The sequence below is a fragment of the Gossypium hirsutum genome, chromosome A04, assembly GCF_007990345.1.
Source record: "Gossypium hirsutum isolate 1008001.06 chromosome A04, Gossypium_hirsutum_v2.1, whole genome shotgun sequence".
NCBI classification, from domain to species: domain Eukaryota; kingdom Viridiplantae; phylum Streptophyta; class Magnoliopsida; order Malvales; family Malvaceae; genus Gossypium; species Gossypium hirsutum.
In genome coordinates, this window is record NC_053427.1 from 20,424,302 (window position 1) to 20,440,690 (window position 16,389).

A 16,389-nucleotide genomic window follows, 5' to 3' on the forward strand; every position below is an offset into this window, starting at 1 on the left:
CAAATTCAATAAACTCTACAGGAAAAGTCTTACTGGATACTAAATCCATACATATATATGAATGAGTTAATCCTAGATCTATCAATGCAATCACATTAGTATCATAGAGAGTGAAAGTACCGGTAATAACATCTGGAGATGACGCTTCTTTGCGAGTGCGATGCAGGTGCTCTGGCCTCTGACCTTATAGTAGAATGTTTAGTTGCTCTCTGGCTACCACTTACATTTCCCATGTTTCTGGGTGGTATACCTCTAACTGCAGTGTTACTCTACCTTGTGTTTTGTATTGTATCTTGTTAAGCCAACTCAAGATAGTTACAAATGAAATGATCTAATGATCCACATTTAAAACAGGCCCGATTGTTCAACTACAATCACCGATATGCCATTTTCCACACTGTCTACATTCAGGTCGATTTGGTTTCACACTCCCGACACTAGCTATAGAGATGGCCAGAGCTTCAGTTTAAATGTCCCACAGATGCATTAGAATGATTAAACAAGTCTCAAAATTTCTTCAATGCAGACTGATAAGATTTACTAATTGATCTCTTTCTCGAATCTCTTGATTCAAAATCAGCTTTTCTCTTTTCTTTGTTGAGATCCTCGGCTTTACAAGCCCTTTCTACCAAAACGAAAAATTCTTTCAACTCTAGAATTTTGACTAGTATTTTTGTATCCTCATTCAGTCCATCAACGAACCGTTTACACATGATCTCCTTAGTAGACACATATTCATGGGCATACTTGCTTAAACGTACGGATTCTCTTTCGTACTCAGTGACAGTCATCTGGCCTTATTTCATTTCTAAAATCTCTTTATGTTTCTGATTGAGAAATTGTTGAGTTATGTAATCCTTTCAGAACTCGGATTAAAAGAACTCCCAGGTAACCCATTATCTACGAACTACAAATATCAACGTTTTCCACCAATGATACGCATTATCTCTCAATAATGATAGCACACATTTGATACATTCATCAGGAGTGCAAGATAATTTTGTCAAATACTCGGATCATGTTCTTGAGCCAGAATTTAGCTCTCTCAGCATCATCATCAACAAAAGCCCAAAACTCCTCAGCCCCATGTTTCTTAATCTTATCCGCTGGCGGCACCATGTTAAATCTATAAATTGAGGAATAGCAGGGTTTAGTTGAGAAATAGGTGGGAGTAGCCAAATCCATTCGAACAAACTCCGTGAACCACTCACTCATCATATGGAAAAAGGCTTGTTTAGTGAAATTTGCTTAGAATTAGCCGGCACTGCCCCTTGAGCAGAAGCGGGTGCATTCCTTTCCACATCGTCAGCTAAAGCTCATTCAGGATCCATTTACTATATGAAAACACACTTTAAGCTGTCAGGAATCATCACACTATCGCAGTTTATATATATGGCATGTATAGCTAGACTCTCACACACTAGTTAGTCATAGAATTGTTTAAACTGTAGCTCTAATACCAATAAATGTAACACCCCTAACCAGTATCCGTCACCGGAATAGGGCTACGAGGCATTATAGATCAATTATATCATACAACATACAGTTCTCATACATGAATTCATTATCACATAAGCATTAATCAAACATAATCATATTGTCCCTTATAAGGCTTTACAAAACCTTAAAACATGCTTGGAAGAGGTTCGGCACTAAACCGATAACATTTGAAAACTTTGTGAAACTTAAAAAAAATTCATGCATAAAAGGGATCACACGCCCGTGTGAACAGGTTGTGTGCCTTACACGGCCACCAGACACGCTCGTGTCACAAGCTGCATGAAAACAGTGCATACATACTAACTTGTACCACATGGTGGAGACACGCCCGTGTGCCATTACCATGGGAAAACTGGAGAGTATACTGACTTGGGTCACACGACCGGCCACACGCCTATGTCCCAGCCCGTGTGCCATACACGGCTAATAGACACGCCCGTGTGTCTAAGCCGTGTAACTCTCTGACTTGTTTTTAACTAGGATTCAAGGGTCACACGGTCAATTCACACGCCCGTGTGCTCAACCGTGTGGCACAAAAATAGGCTTGATTTAAGTCATTATTCCCACATATCATTCATGTACCTAAAAGCATTCATTTGGCATCATTTTCACCTACAATAAGCAACCAAAAATGACCATTTCATGCACATTTCATGCCATTTAAATCCATTCATTTCATTACTCAAATCCATAACCAAAATCATGCCAAAACAATAAGTCATAACCTTAACTTGTATATGCATTTTCTCACCATCTTATTAACTAAATCATGCTACAAAATATACCGATTCATCATCTTAAAACTAAGCCACAACATGCCATTTCTGAACCATTATACATCATTGATTATTTTGTTAATTGAGCAACCATATAACCATCACACCAACCATCATGCTAAAACACAAGGTATATATATACATCAAATATCACTTACGAAATTCATAAGTCTAGCCAAATCAAATAACCAAATACACACTAATATTTACATCATATACAAGCCACATCTCATGGCTATATCATAAATCAAAACATATCATCAACTCACTAGCCTATACATGCCATATACCATATTTACATAACATAAAAAGTACCAACAAGTAGTCGATAGTGTGATGATGGTTCTTGATGATCCCTGATGTCCGAACTAGCTTTGATAATCTATAAAATAGGGAAACAACACACGAAGTAAGCTTTAAAAATCTTAGTAAGCCATATATAAATAAAATTACACATGAATCATCATTTCCATCAATATGAGTAAACACATATAAGCTTACAAGCCTTCCCAAATGTATACATATTCAATTTCATAAGTGAATTCATCAAATTCCTCACATTTCAATACTTGTATGAATCTCATACGTACTTGATGGTCGTGTAACTAACTATAAATTTGACTTAAGGCAAGCACACCTATCGAACAGTAGTATAGTTATGGTGAGACCAAAAATATCATATCCACGAGGACTAAAAGTACTAGTAATTACTATCTTTTATTATCTAGCCTAAGAATTAAAATGTGTTTTTAAACTAAAACTAATTATCTAATTAACTAAGATTGCGACAAAGATGAAGTTTAGAAAATAATTTGGGGAAAATCGATGGAGAAGACAATACCCAAGGAAGATTCTTCCTAGACTTCACTTATTACTTCTGAATTAGACAATTTAGTCACTTAACTTAATCCATAGAAATCCCTAATTTATGTTAATATCTCCCTCGATTCTAAGAACAATTGACTTTAGGTTGATTAATTGAAATTTTTTTCTAATTAAAACCCCTATTGTCGCATTAACTCGATCTATGGATTCCCTTATTAGATTTGACTCTAATCCGACAGATTTATGTCGTCCTATCTCTAGGAGTGCATTCAACTCCACTTAATTATGGATGATCTACTCTTAAACAGGGACTTTTACTCCACTGATTAAGCACATCAAAACCTGAATTAATACCCTGGAATATTAAAACAAGAAATTAGAACTCACAATTAAGAATAAGAATAAGTCTTTATCATATAATTCAAATAGTAATAAGATTCGTCATAGGGTTCATCTCCCTTAGGTATTTAGGGAGTTTAGTTCATAATAATAATGGAAAGCATCTCAAAGTTTGGAAAACAACAAAACATAAAGAAACCCAAAGAACTTCTAGGAAATTGGACAGAAATCTTCAGTCTTGATGTAGATCTTGGCTTCGAGGTGATTCCGATGGCTATTCGCGAGTATTTTCTGCCTCCAACTCTGTGTATCCCTTTAATCCTCTTCTAGGGTGTTTATATAGGCTTCAGAATGTTTCAAAACCCTCAAAAGTGCCCTTTTCTAAATAGAACTAGGCTTGGGGTCTGTAGAGACACGGCCATGTACCACGCCCGTGTGAAGGTGCTCAGGCCGTGTGCAATACTGAGTTGGTTCTTAGTTGACATGGGCATGATACGCGGGCGTGTGGTCTACCCGTGTATCATACACGGACGTGTGGAGCACCCGTGTAGAAGTGCCTAGGCCGTGTGAAACAATGATTTAGGCCCAATTTGTCCATTTTTGGCCCGTTTCTTGCTCTTTCTGCTATCCTAAGCTCTCTAGTGTATAAAACATGAAATTAAAGGATTAGGAACATCGAATTTACTAAAACCAAAGAGAAATCATTCATAAATATACCAAGCATGGGGTAAAAATATGTATAAATTATGGTTTATCAAATATCCTCACACTTAAGCATTTGCTTGTCCTTAAGCAAAATCCTTAACTCACAATCAAAATAAATTCTTTTCAACTTATAATTCTCATCAATAATGTTTCAAAATAATTCACAAGTAATCATCCATTGAAAATTTAACTAAAAGAACACTAAAGCTTCAAATAGTCAAAGTTGATCATTTTAATTATAAAATTATAGGCATCCCCCTTTATCTAAGTAATTATCTTTAATTCCAAATTGACATTTATTGACATCCTCACTAAAGGTTCACTCAAATCACTCAATGTGTTTAAGGTTCAATGATTAAGCACTCATTAGTCAAACATGAAAAGTTATTACCATAGGCTTGCATGAAAATCAAATCTCCACCACTATAAATGAGATGATACACAAATCAAAAGGTCTTTGAAGGGTTGTAGGTGTGGATAATGGCTAAAAAAGAAATTTTTGGAATTGAGATTAACTTGATAAATTACCTAACTAAAAAAATAACTAACATTACTTGAATAAACATGAGCTTCATCTCAGAATATGGAATTAAATACCTAAGCTCAAAAACAAAGAATTACTACTAATATGTATGGTTTTTTTAATAAATAAGAATAATTGTGTAAGAGAAAATTATAAGAATCGAAAGAACGACAATAGTTAGGCAATTAACAAAATCAAATCTCAACAAAAAGGGACTCAATAAATTAGGAAAAATTCTCAACGAATCAAAAGGTATGATATAGGGGTTAAAATTTAGGGTAAAATTCAAAAAAATAGTTTGTTAAGCTCAAAGGGGTTCAGTAAGGGTTAATTATGAGGGTAGGCTTTTTATGGGGTAAATGGGTTAAAACCTAAGTGTCTTTATCATTTTAGTATATCAAATCAAGGGTGTGGTCTCAACATGTATAATCGATGCAAGTTCTAGAATAACAAATCAATGTTGACACAATTATAACCAATAAAATCAGTGAGCAAGAAAGATATATGCTCTAAAAGGCTCAAAATCTCACAAAAATTATGGGTATTTGATATCAATACTTGTAAACTAAAAACTTCAAGATAATACCTCAATTCAGGGAAACAACCTAGCAATTTTAATTCTCAAAAGTTTCAATTTATCATACTTGATTCTCTAATATCTTAAAGTTTAAACAATCAATGCACAATTACTTATGATTTAATTCAAACCATATCAATAAAAATCATAAATCAATCAAAATTTACTGCAATAATAATATGAGAAAATTATTTGAGAATAAGATAAAAATTCAGGGATTTTCTAATAATAACATAAATAACCTCACGACACTTAAGATGTACATTGTCCTCAATGTACAAAGATAGTTAATAACAATATAGGCATAATATCAGAAGAAAGGGAGAGAAGCGAAACTGCCCTGAATATTTGGATGAGCAAGAATTTGTAGAGAAAACCGAATAAAAGGTAGGATTCTGAAGTACTAATAAGAAAATAAACATCATTGTAAAAGAGAATTAAGGGATAATGCGATAACAATCATAAAGATAAGCAGAATTTAAAAATATAAAACATAAGTCTTCAAAAATAAATGAAGGAAAATAAAAATAAAAAAATAAAAAATAGAAATAGAAATAAAATAAATGGACTCAAAGGTCCTCATCATCGGTGTCTTGAGCCGGTGGCGTTGGAGGAGCGATACGGAGGTGCTCACAAATTTGCCACAAAGTCTCATCGATACTGTCAAACCTTGCATCAAGACTGTCGAACCTCTGAGCACAGTACTGACGGAAATCAGTAAACTCCTCGAATGACACTCCTCGAAAGCTCGCAGTGGAGGGAGTATGTCGATGACTCGATGGTAGTGGCTGTAGTGGATCCTCATGAGGGGGAGGGACATCATCAGTAATGTCCTCTGACTCATCTTAGTCATCAGACTGAATGAGTCGGTACTAAGGGGGGTCGAATCCACAGCGTCGCTCTATCATCCTCATATGGATCATGCTGAAAATTCCCTGAGGAGACCTCTGGCCGACTAGTGTGAGTGTTGAGGACATCTCTAGAGTGTCGAAGAGGCCAAAATGTTGAACGAGGCGAGTCACGTAAGGGCCAAGGCAGATGGGGCCCCTCCTATGGCGATCCTTCTGGTGGCGAAAGGCAAGGGCGATGAAATATGCTAAGTCAAATACATGGTCAGTCGCCATTCTCCATAAGAAGTACGCGTCGGTGGTGCTAACTACTCCAGTGCTCTCTCTCCTCCCAGTCAAAGTGTAAGCCAAGATGGCATGAATGTAGCGTAGTGCTGGAGGGAGAGAAGTCGCCTTCGAGCGACTCGCGTCATATATAATCTAGCCACCTATGAGATCGGTCCAACAACATGAAAGGGAATGATGAATGTGTCAATGCAGCTGGAGGAAGTTCTCGATAGACATGAACTCCTCCGTGTAGAGGCCCAAAGCAGCTCCAAATTCGGGTACACTCATATGCCTGACAAGTCCACCAAGTCTAAAAACGATAGTACTGGCCTCGTCATGTGTGTTCATCACGTGTTGCAATTGGGAAGTAGTACAGAACTCCAATGTCAGCTCTAAATATGTGGACTCGATGATTGCAAGGAACTGATCCCATGGCGCAGTTTCGAGATGGAATCGAATGAGGTGAGCAAGTTGGACCTGATCCAAAGTGGCCCAATCAATACAACGGCCCACTCCTAATGGTCGCACGCGTAAAAGCTGAAATAAATTGTCCTGTGGGCCTGACAAAAATCGAAGCAGAGGATGACGGGCTTCGGTCGAGGCACTCGAGAAGGTTGCGCCAGGACCCTTTCGCTTTTTCGAGACGGGAACAGCAGTCTTCTTGCCTCGTGTGTTTGTCATTATATTTCTGAAAATAATAGAAGTCAAATATCACCAAATATTGAACCTTGAGCCAATAGAAAAAAATATAAAATCCAAGTAATAAAACTGTATTCCTAAAAACAGGATTCCCTAACACTAATCCTATCAAAAACTAGAATAATAGAATAAAAACATAATAAAAGTATTAAGGAATAAAAATTTAAACAAAAATAGATGGAAGCTAAGACTAATAATAATCAATAGAAATAAAGAAAAAATTCTAAAAAAAATAAGACAGAATACTAGAAAAATAATCATAATGAATAATAATAATAGTGAAGGTTAGTAAAGACTAAGTAAAGAAAAATATACTAAGATTAAAATGGAAGAACAAATTAAGAAATAACAGAAAAATAAATAAATAAATAATAACTAAAATAAAATAGGTGAGGGTAAAAGAAGAAACCACAATGGTGGCCAGTGGTGTAGTCGGTGGTGGACGACAACAAAACAAGGGGCACAGGCATGGGGGTTTTGGGTATTGGCCGTGCGTGTGTAGCGCGAAGGTGGGCGGCAGTGGTGCGGGGTTAGAGTTGAGGGTAAGAAAGGGTTGGGGAGTACGAAAGAAAGCAAGGGAGGGGGAAGGAAAGAGGGGGTCGGTCAGTGGTGGAGGCGGCTGCTGGTGCGGTTGGTATTGGAGGGGGCACGGGCATGGGGGAGGGTTTTGAAAGCTACGACGACTAGGGTTTGGGGAAAGGAGATTGAAGAAGAAGAAGATGGGAAAAAAATTACGTTTGGGGGTTTTAAAGGGGAACGACCGTGTGAGACCTGTGTTAGGCCACACGGCTGTGTCACAAGCCCATATGGCTCGCGTCCAGCCTGTGCTTATCGCGTAATTTTATTTCCCAAGTGTCACACAGCCTAAGGACACGCCCGTGTGTCTAGCCCGTGTGTGGCACATGGTCACGTCGCACGGCCGTGTGCCAAGTCCTTCACTTCTCCCATGCCTGTGTGGTATTTTGCACGTCCGTGTGTCTTACCCGTGTGGCGTCCTGACTTAATTAAAATTTGAAATTTAAGCTCCAGTTTTTACACGGCCTTGGACACGCCCGTGTGTCCAGGCCGTGTGGAGTGAATTTATGGCCGTGTCGCTTGATACTTGGGGAATTTTTAGCCCTGTTTCCGCACGGCCAAGGACACGCTCATGTGTCCAGGCCGTGTGGGCCACTATACCTGCATAAAAAAATACTAAAATAGCTAAAATAAAATTAATTAGTGGTGTTAGTGCTCGGGTTGCCTCCCGAGAAGTGCTTATTTAGAGTCTAAGCTCGACTTAACTCTCGTTTGCATGATCATGGTGGTTCGAGGAGTTTACACTCCTCATTCCTACTATCAATCTTATAATAATAAAGTTTTAGACGAGTACTATTTACCTTAAAAGTGCTGAATTTGGAATGAGTTACCTCGACTGTACCGTATGGGAAAATGTTAAGTACCGTAAAAGGGATGCTCCATTAGGTTCAGAAGTGGCAATATGAGGGTCTCCTGCATCTAATAGTACTTTGTCAACAAACCTTAAGTTGATTTGATAAAACATTAAATTCGTCATGGCGTGGTTTCGGTTTATCATGTGTTCTCGATTTCTGTGTTCGTCATTCATCTAGTTCCTCGATTTGTAGTCTTTGCTCTCCATAGATGGGCTTTTGCTGTTACTTGAACATGACTCATTTATGCTCTTCGAACGTGTTTCCTGCAAAGAAGGTTGCACCACATGATCAGTATTAGTATCATGATTTATACAACCACCCTCAATATTCAATGTGTTACTCGAATTACGAGCTTAAAGAGTGGTTGTTTCATCACCCACATGAAGTGTGACTTTACCTGTACCAACATCAATAATAGTTCTAGCAGTTGCTAAAAAGGGTCGTCCTAAAATCAAAGGCACGTCACTATCCTCTTCCATGTCTAGAACAACAAAATCAATTGAGAATATAAATTTATCGATTTTGACAAGTACGTCTTCAATGATACCCCTAGGAAATCTAATGGTTTTATCTGCTAACTGAGTGCTCATCCTAGTTTGTTTGGGTTTCCCAAGACCGAGTTGTTTAAACATTTTATAGGGCATGACATTAATGCTCGCCCCTAAATCTGCCAATGCATTATTAACATCTAAACTACCAATTAAACAAGGGATCGTAAAACTCCCTGGATCTTTCAATTTGATGGGTACCTGATTCTGTAGAATGGCTGACCAAATTACGCTTAACTCCACATGCAACGTATCATCCAACTTTCGCTTATTTGCTAAAAGCTCCTTTAAAAACTTAACTGCATTTAGCATCTGCGAAAGAGCTTCAATAAATGGTAAGTTAATATGTAATTTCTTTAATAATTTAAGGAATTTATCAAATTGTTCATCTGTGTGGTCTTTCCTTGTCGCATTGGGATATGGTACACGAGGTTTATATTCTCTACTTACCGATTTTTGCTCACTATGGTCAACCTCATCTTTACCTTTAGTTACCATAAATCTGTGTTTCGGTTCAGGTTCAGGTTCAACTAACCCTTCTTCATCTTGAATAGTAATTACATTAAGCTGCTCCCTTGGGTTATTTTTAGTATTACTCGGCAAGCTACCTTGTAGTCGTTTAGAAATCATCTTTGCCAACTGGCTTATTTGATTCTCGAGCCCTCGAATTGATGCTTGCTGATTTTTAAAAGCTGTCTCGGTGTTTTGGAAACGTGTTTCATATACCGCTATGAATTTCGTTAGCATCTCCTCAAGGTTTGGTTTCTTTTCCTCCTAGTAAGGTGGTTGTTGAAAACCTGGAGGATTTTTTGGCCTTTGATTTCCTTAACCACCCCACGAGAAATTGGATGGTTCCTCCAACCTACATTATAAATGTTACTATACGGGTTATTTTGAGGTCTAGAGTTATTACCAATATAGTGGACTTGTTCCTCTTTGGTGCCAAGGTTGAAGGATGGATAATCTGGGTTGTGCATTCCTCCATTTGAATGACACCTCATCTTTGAATGTACCTGAGTGGAACCATATAAACCATCAATCTTTTTATTTAAAAGTTCTACCTGGTTTGATAGCATAGTGACTGCGTCGAGGTTGAAAACACCAGCTGCTTTTGTAGGCTTTGTTCTCATGACTTGCCACTGATAGTTATTCAGTGACATCTCTTCAATAAATTCATAAGCCTCTTCAGGTATTTTGTTATTTAAAGTTCCACCGGCGGCTGCATCGATAAGTTACCTTGTTGAAGGGTTCACACCGTTGTAAAAAGTCTGAACCTGTAACCATAAAGGTAACCCATGGTGAGGGCACCTTCTCAATAGGTCCTTGTATCTCTCCCATGCATCATAAAGAGTTTCTAGATCCATCTGCACAAAAGAAGAAATATCATTCCTTAATTTAGTTGTTTTAGCTGGCGAAAAATATTTTAGTAAAAATTTTTCGGTCATTTGTTCCCAAGTAGTGATTGAGCCTCGTGGTAACGAGTTTAACCACTGTTTAGCTTTGTTCCTCAATGAAAATGGGAACAACCGAAGGCAAATGGCATCGTCAGAAACGCCATTGATCTTAAAAGTGTCGTAAAATTTTATAAAATTCGCTAAATGAGTGTTTGGATCCTCGTCCTGCAAACCATCGAACTGAACAAACTGTTGTATAATTTGAATCGTGTTAGGTTCCAGTTCAAAATTTTTTGCAGCAATAGTAGGTCTAACTATACTCGATTCAGCTCTTGTTAAAGTAGGTTTAGCATAATCATACATAGTACGAGGAGCAAGGTCCTGGTTTACTGGGTTCGCAATAGCCACAGGAGGTAGCGGATTATTTTGATTATCAGCCATGTCCTCAGTTGTGGTTTGAATATCGTCCTCTTACCCTTCCTCTATGTATCGTAGGCTTCACCTTATCTCTCTTCGGTTTCTACGAGCTATTCTTTCGATTTCACTATCAAAAAGTAGAGGTCCTGACGGGTTTCTTCTAGTCATAAACTATAAAAACCTGCCAGAAGTAAATAAAAGGAAATTTAGTAATTTAAGCAAAAATAAAATTAAATTGCAATAAAAAATAAAAAAATGGCTAAAGTAATAAAAATTAAGCGTTCCTATTATCTTAGTCCCCGACAACGATGCCAAAAACATGATGGTCGTGTAACTAACTAAAAATTCGACTTAAGGCAAGCGCACCTATCTAACAACAGTATAGTTATGGTAAGACTGGAAATATCGTATCCACGAGGACTAAAAGTACTAGTGATTACTATCTTTTTATTATCTAGCCTAAGAATTAAAGTGTGTTTTTAAACTAAAACTATTTATCTAATTAATTAAGATTACGACAAAGATGAAGTTTAGAAAATACTTTGGAAAAAATCGATGGAGAAGACAATACCCAAGGAAGAATCCACCTAGACTTCACTTATTACTTCTGAATTAGACAATTTATTCACTTAAATTAATCCATAGAAATCCCTAATTTATGCTAATATCTCTCTCAAGACTGAGAACAACTGAGTTTAGGTTGATTAATTGAAATCTTTTTCTAATTAAAACCCCTATTGTCGCATTAACTCCATCTATGGATTCCCTTATTAGATTTGACTCTAATCCGGCAGATTTATGTCGTCCTATCTCTAGGAGTGCGTTCAACTCTACTTAATTATGGATGATCTACTCTTAAATAAGGACTTTTGCTCCATTGATTAAGCACATCAAAACCTGATTTAATACCGTGGAATATTAAAACAAGCATTTAGAACTCACAATTAAGAATAAGAATAAGTATTTATCATATAATTCAAATAGTAATAATATTCGTCATAGGGTTCATCTCCCTTAGGTATTTAGGGAGTTTAGTTCATAATAATAATGGAAAACATCTCAAAGTTTGGAAAACAACAAAACATAAAGAAACCCAAAAAACTTCTAGGAAATTGGATGGAAATCTTCAGTCTTGATGTAGATCCTGGCTCCGAGGTGATTCCGATGGCTATTCACGAGTATTTTCTACCTCTAACACTGTGTATCCCTCTAATCTTCTTCTAGGGTGTTTATATAGGCTTTAGAATGTTTCAAAACCCTCAAAAGTGCCCTTTTTTTAATAGAACTAGGCTTGGGCTTGGCAGACACACGACTGTGTACCACGCCCGTGCAAAGGTGCCCAGGCCATGTGCAATACTGAGTTGGTTCTTAGTCGACACGGCCATGATACACGGGCGTGTGGTCTACCCGTGTGTCACACACGGGCATGTGGAGCACCTGTGTAGAAGTGCCTAGGCCGTGTGAAACAATGATTTAGGCCCAATTTGTCCCTTTTTGGCCCGCTTCTTGGTCTTTTTGCAATCCTAAGCTCTCCTGAGTATAAAACATGAAATTAAAGGATCAGAAGCATCGAATTCACTAAAACCAAGGAGAAATCATTCATAAATATGCCAAGCATGGGGTAAAAATATGTATAAATTACAATTTATCAGTACTTGAGTCACTTAACTCATTAAAACATTCTTTCTTGACTTGACTTTGCCCGTTGAACCTTTCAGAATCATTAAGTATACTCGAAAATCACATATAACTCTTACAATGCCATATCCCAGATATGGTCTTACATGTTACCACATATCGATGCCTATGTCCCAAACATGGTCTTACACGAAATCATGTAGCGATGCCAATGTCCCACACATGGTCTTACACGTAATCACAATACAATGCTAATGTCCCAGACATGGTCTTACATGAAACTACATCTCAATAATCCTACTGTCATGACATTTATATCCTATACTATTCCTAAGGTTCGTACGGGACTTTCGGGTAACATAACTTCGTCGATGCTTGCTCGTATTTGTTTGTTCAACATTCATAGCAATTCAATGACAAATGAACATGTATAAATCAATTTAAAGACATTTATTTTCATATGAACTTACCTCGTAGTCGAAATAGAGGGACTAGATCGATTATTCAGTAATCTTTGATTTTCCCCGATCTATATCCGATATCTTTCATTCTTGATTTAATACATTCAAAATTAACTCCTTTATTCATAAAATCATTCAATTCAATCCACAAACACATATTTGGGCATTTTTACACTTTAGTCTTTAAAGTTTCATATTTATTCAATTTAGTCCCTATTTCATAAAAACACAAAATTCACACAATTTAATCCAATTTCACCATAGCCGAATTTCACATAGGTCCCTAGCAGCCAAAACATTCATTTATTTCACATTTGAACCCCTCAATTTACAATTTTCACCGTTTAATCCTATTTTAGGCATTTTCACCAAAAATCACTTTACAAAACATTAAAATCTATTATTAAGCTTTAATATTTCATCATAAAAGATTCAAAAGTTCAAGCATTCATCAATGGAACTTCAAAAAATCATTGAGAACTTCAAAAATTAAGACATGGGCAGTTAGAATACAAAGCAACGATCTCAAAAACGTAAAAATCATCAAAAACCGAGCAAAGAACAGACCTTAATCAAGCTAGGAATTGGTCAAATACGACAAGCCCTAAATGGCTTTCTTCTTTCTCTATTTTTGATTCAAAGAAACAAAGATGAACATGTTTTCATCTTTTGTTTTATTTATTATTCATTGTTTTATTTAATTACCAAATTAACCTTAATTAAAAGCCACCAAATTTCATGTTATTAATCCCATTTATGTCAAATTCCATTATAAATGGTCTCATTTCATTAGAAGGACTTCCATATTTAAATTTCATAGCCAATAGACACTTTTAACAAGTAGAATGCAACTCTTGCATTTTACGCGATTTAGTCCTTTTTCTCAAATTGAGCTACTAAACGATAAAATTAGCTCGCAAAATTTTCACACATATATAATCACATGCTATAAACACAAAAAATAATATTAAAATAATTTTTCAACATCGAATTTGTGGCTCTAAAACCACTGTTCTAATTTGGCTAAAACCAGGCTGTTACATACAGTCTCAAATTCTCCTAGTCTTCATTTTTTAGATAGGATATCCTTCATGAATTTGACGTAGTTCGACATTTGTTCAAGTGCTTCAACCAACAAAATGTTGGTATGCAGTTGCTTGAGTACGTCTAGGAACTTCTTGAATTGAACTTCTTGCTTTTGCTTCTGAAGTCTTTGAGGGTAGGGTGGTGGAGACTTCTTTACTGGAACTGATTGATTCGTCTTCTGTGGAAATTCTACATCTAACAAAAATTAGCTAGTTCAGAAGTTACCTTTTTGGATTTTACAGATTCAGGTTCTGGTGATACTAGAATTTCAACACTCGGTTGAACTTCCTCTATGTCTTGAGCATCAGCTGGATCCTCTTGAACTTCAACAGTGTTGGGTTCTAATGTCTTTCCTCTCCTCAATGTTAATGCTTTACAATGCTCCTTCCCTGGATTCCATGGATTCTTCGTATCACTAGGTAAAGCACCTTGTGGTTAGTTTTTGAGTTCAGTTGCAAGCTGGCCCATTTGGTTTTCCAGGTTTTTCAATATAACTGATTGGCTTTGGATTAAGGAATCATTCTTGGCTATGTAAGCCTTCAAATTTTTTTAAGCCATTGGATGGTTCAACTTGAGGTTGTTTCTGAATTTGTTGGGTAAAAATAGGTGGCTGGGTTGATCTAGGTTGGGCGTAAGTGTGTCTGGGTCCAGCCCCTTGGTTACTCCAAGAGAAATTAGGGTGGTTTCACCATTATGGGTTATAGGAATTGGATTGTAGTCCTTTCCTTCCTCGGTTTTGGTTCTGGTTACCCATGTAATACACGGATTCTGGGTCCGATGGACATTCTTCAAACAAATGTCTTTCCCCACAATAGACATAGGCTACATTTTCAAATTGATTCGATGGTTGTGCTGCAAAACTATTAAACCCATTAGTGGTAAAATTTTTAAGCATTGAGGAAATCGAAGATACCTACGATGCGAGTAAAGTGAGAGCGTTTACTTTATGTATTCCAGCGACTCATCGCTACTTAATTGGTTGGCCATTGATAATTATTAATGGCAATCCTCTCAATGATTTCATAAGCCTCATTATAAGACTTAGAAATGAGAGAACCATTAGCAGAAGCGTCCACTACCATCCTTGTGTGAGCATTGAGACTGTTATAAAATGACTCAAGTTGGATGCAATGTGGGATTCTATGATGAGGGCACTTTCGTAATAATTCTTTGTACATTTCCTATGCCGCATACAAGGACTCATAATCCATTTGTTGGAAAAGCAGTCATCTCATTCCTCAACTTAACATTCTTGCTAGGCGGGAAATGCTTCATGAGGAATCATTTTGCTAACTCCTGCCATGTGGAAATTGAATTTGGTGGCACTAAGTTCAACCAGGCTCGAGCTCTATCCCTTAGCGAATATGGGAACAACTTCAATCGTAGTGCATCTTTGAATACTTCAGCTAACTTGAAAGAATCACTCACCTCCATTAACAATCTTAAGTGAAGGTAAGGATCTTCGGTAGGCATTCCATTGAATTGGCCCACTATTTGAAGCATCTGGAACATGATTGGCCTCAGCTCGAACTATTGTGCCTCAATTTTCTATCTCCTAATACCCGAATTAAGATCATGAAACACTGGCACGACATACTGTCTTAAAGCTCTATCCCTATCATCAGCAATAAGGATAGGATCTGAGCAGGGTTTGCTCTGCTTCCTTGATTCTGATTTTCGAAGTTCATCTCTTCGGTCCTTCCCTGACTTGCTTGTCTTCTTTTCTTTCAAAAAGTTCTTTCAATCACAAGGTCTATAGGGAGTAAATCGATGATTTGATCAATACATATAAACACTTGAAATAGCATAGAAAAAATTAATTAAGTTAAAATTGAACAAAAAAATAAACCAAAATGAAAAATTAACAAATTCACAAATAATTACTTTTTAGAACAGTCCCCGGCAACGACGCCAAAAACTTGGATTGACAGAAATGTGCAAGTGTACACAATCACAACAAGTATTAAAGTGACAAGTAAATGTCGAGTTATCGTACCCATAGGGACTGTGAAAAGAATTTTTTATAAATGCAATTTAAAACACTTTGGTGAAGACAAATATTTTGATTTCAGGAGATGATTAAAAAAATAAGATTTTATCTAAGTAAAATAAATAAAAATAAAATAAAAGTTCCAATGTACGATTTTAAAAGATGATTTTAATCAAGATGACATAATTGTGTTAGATTAATTACATTTCTTAACTTAGAATTATTAAACTCATGTTCATGTTGTTACGAATAAATTCACAACAATTTGGTAATTTGCTAACTTGTGAACATACTTACCTACCAAAATCCATTTATCTCTTGACCATATCTCTATATCAATTCAACTGATTAAACAAATTTTAATAA

The 16,389-nt window shown here is 36.6% G+C and overlaps 2 non-coding genes across 2 annotated transcripts; both read left to right on the plus strand.

The window, feature by feature from the left end:
* Positions 1–10,327: 10,327 nt before the first annotated feature.
* LOC121228660 (small nucleolar RNA R71) lies at positions 10,328–10,434 on the plus strand. Its single transcript, XR_005926235.1, has one exon. It is a non-coding gene; the product is annotated as a small nucleolar RNA R71 (small nucleolar RNA).
* Positions 10,435–15,170: 4,736 nt separating this feature from the next.
* Positions 15,171–15,278, plus strand: LOC121228745 (small nucleolar RNA R71). Its single transcript, XR_005926320.1, has one exon. It is a non-coding gene; the product is annotated as a small nucleolar RNA R71 (small nucleolar RNA).
* Positions 15,279–16,389: the final 1,111 nt, after the last annotated feature.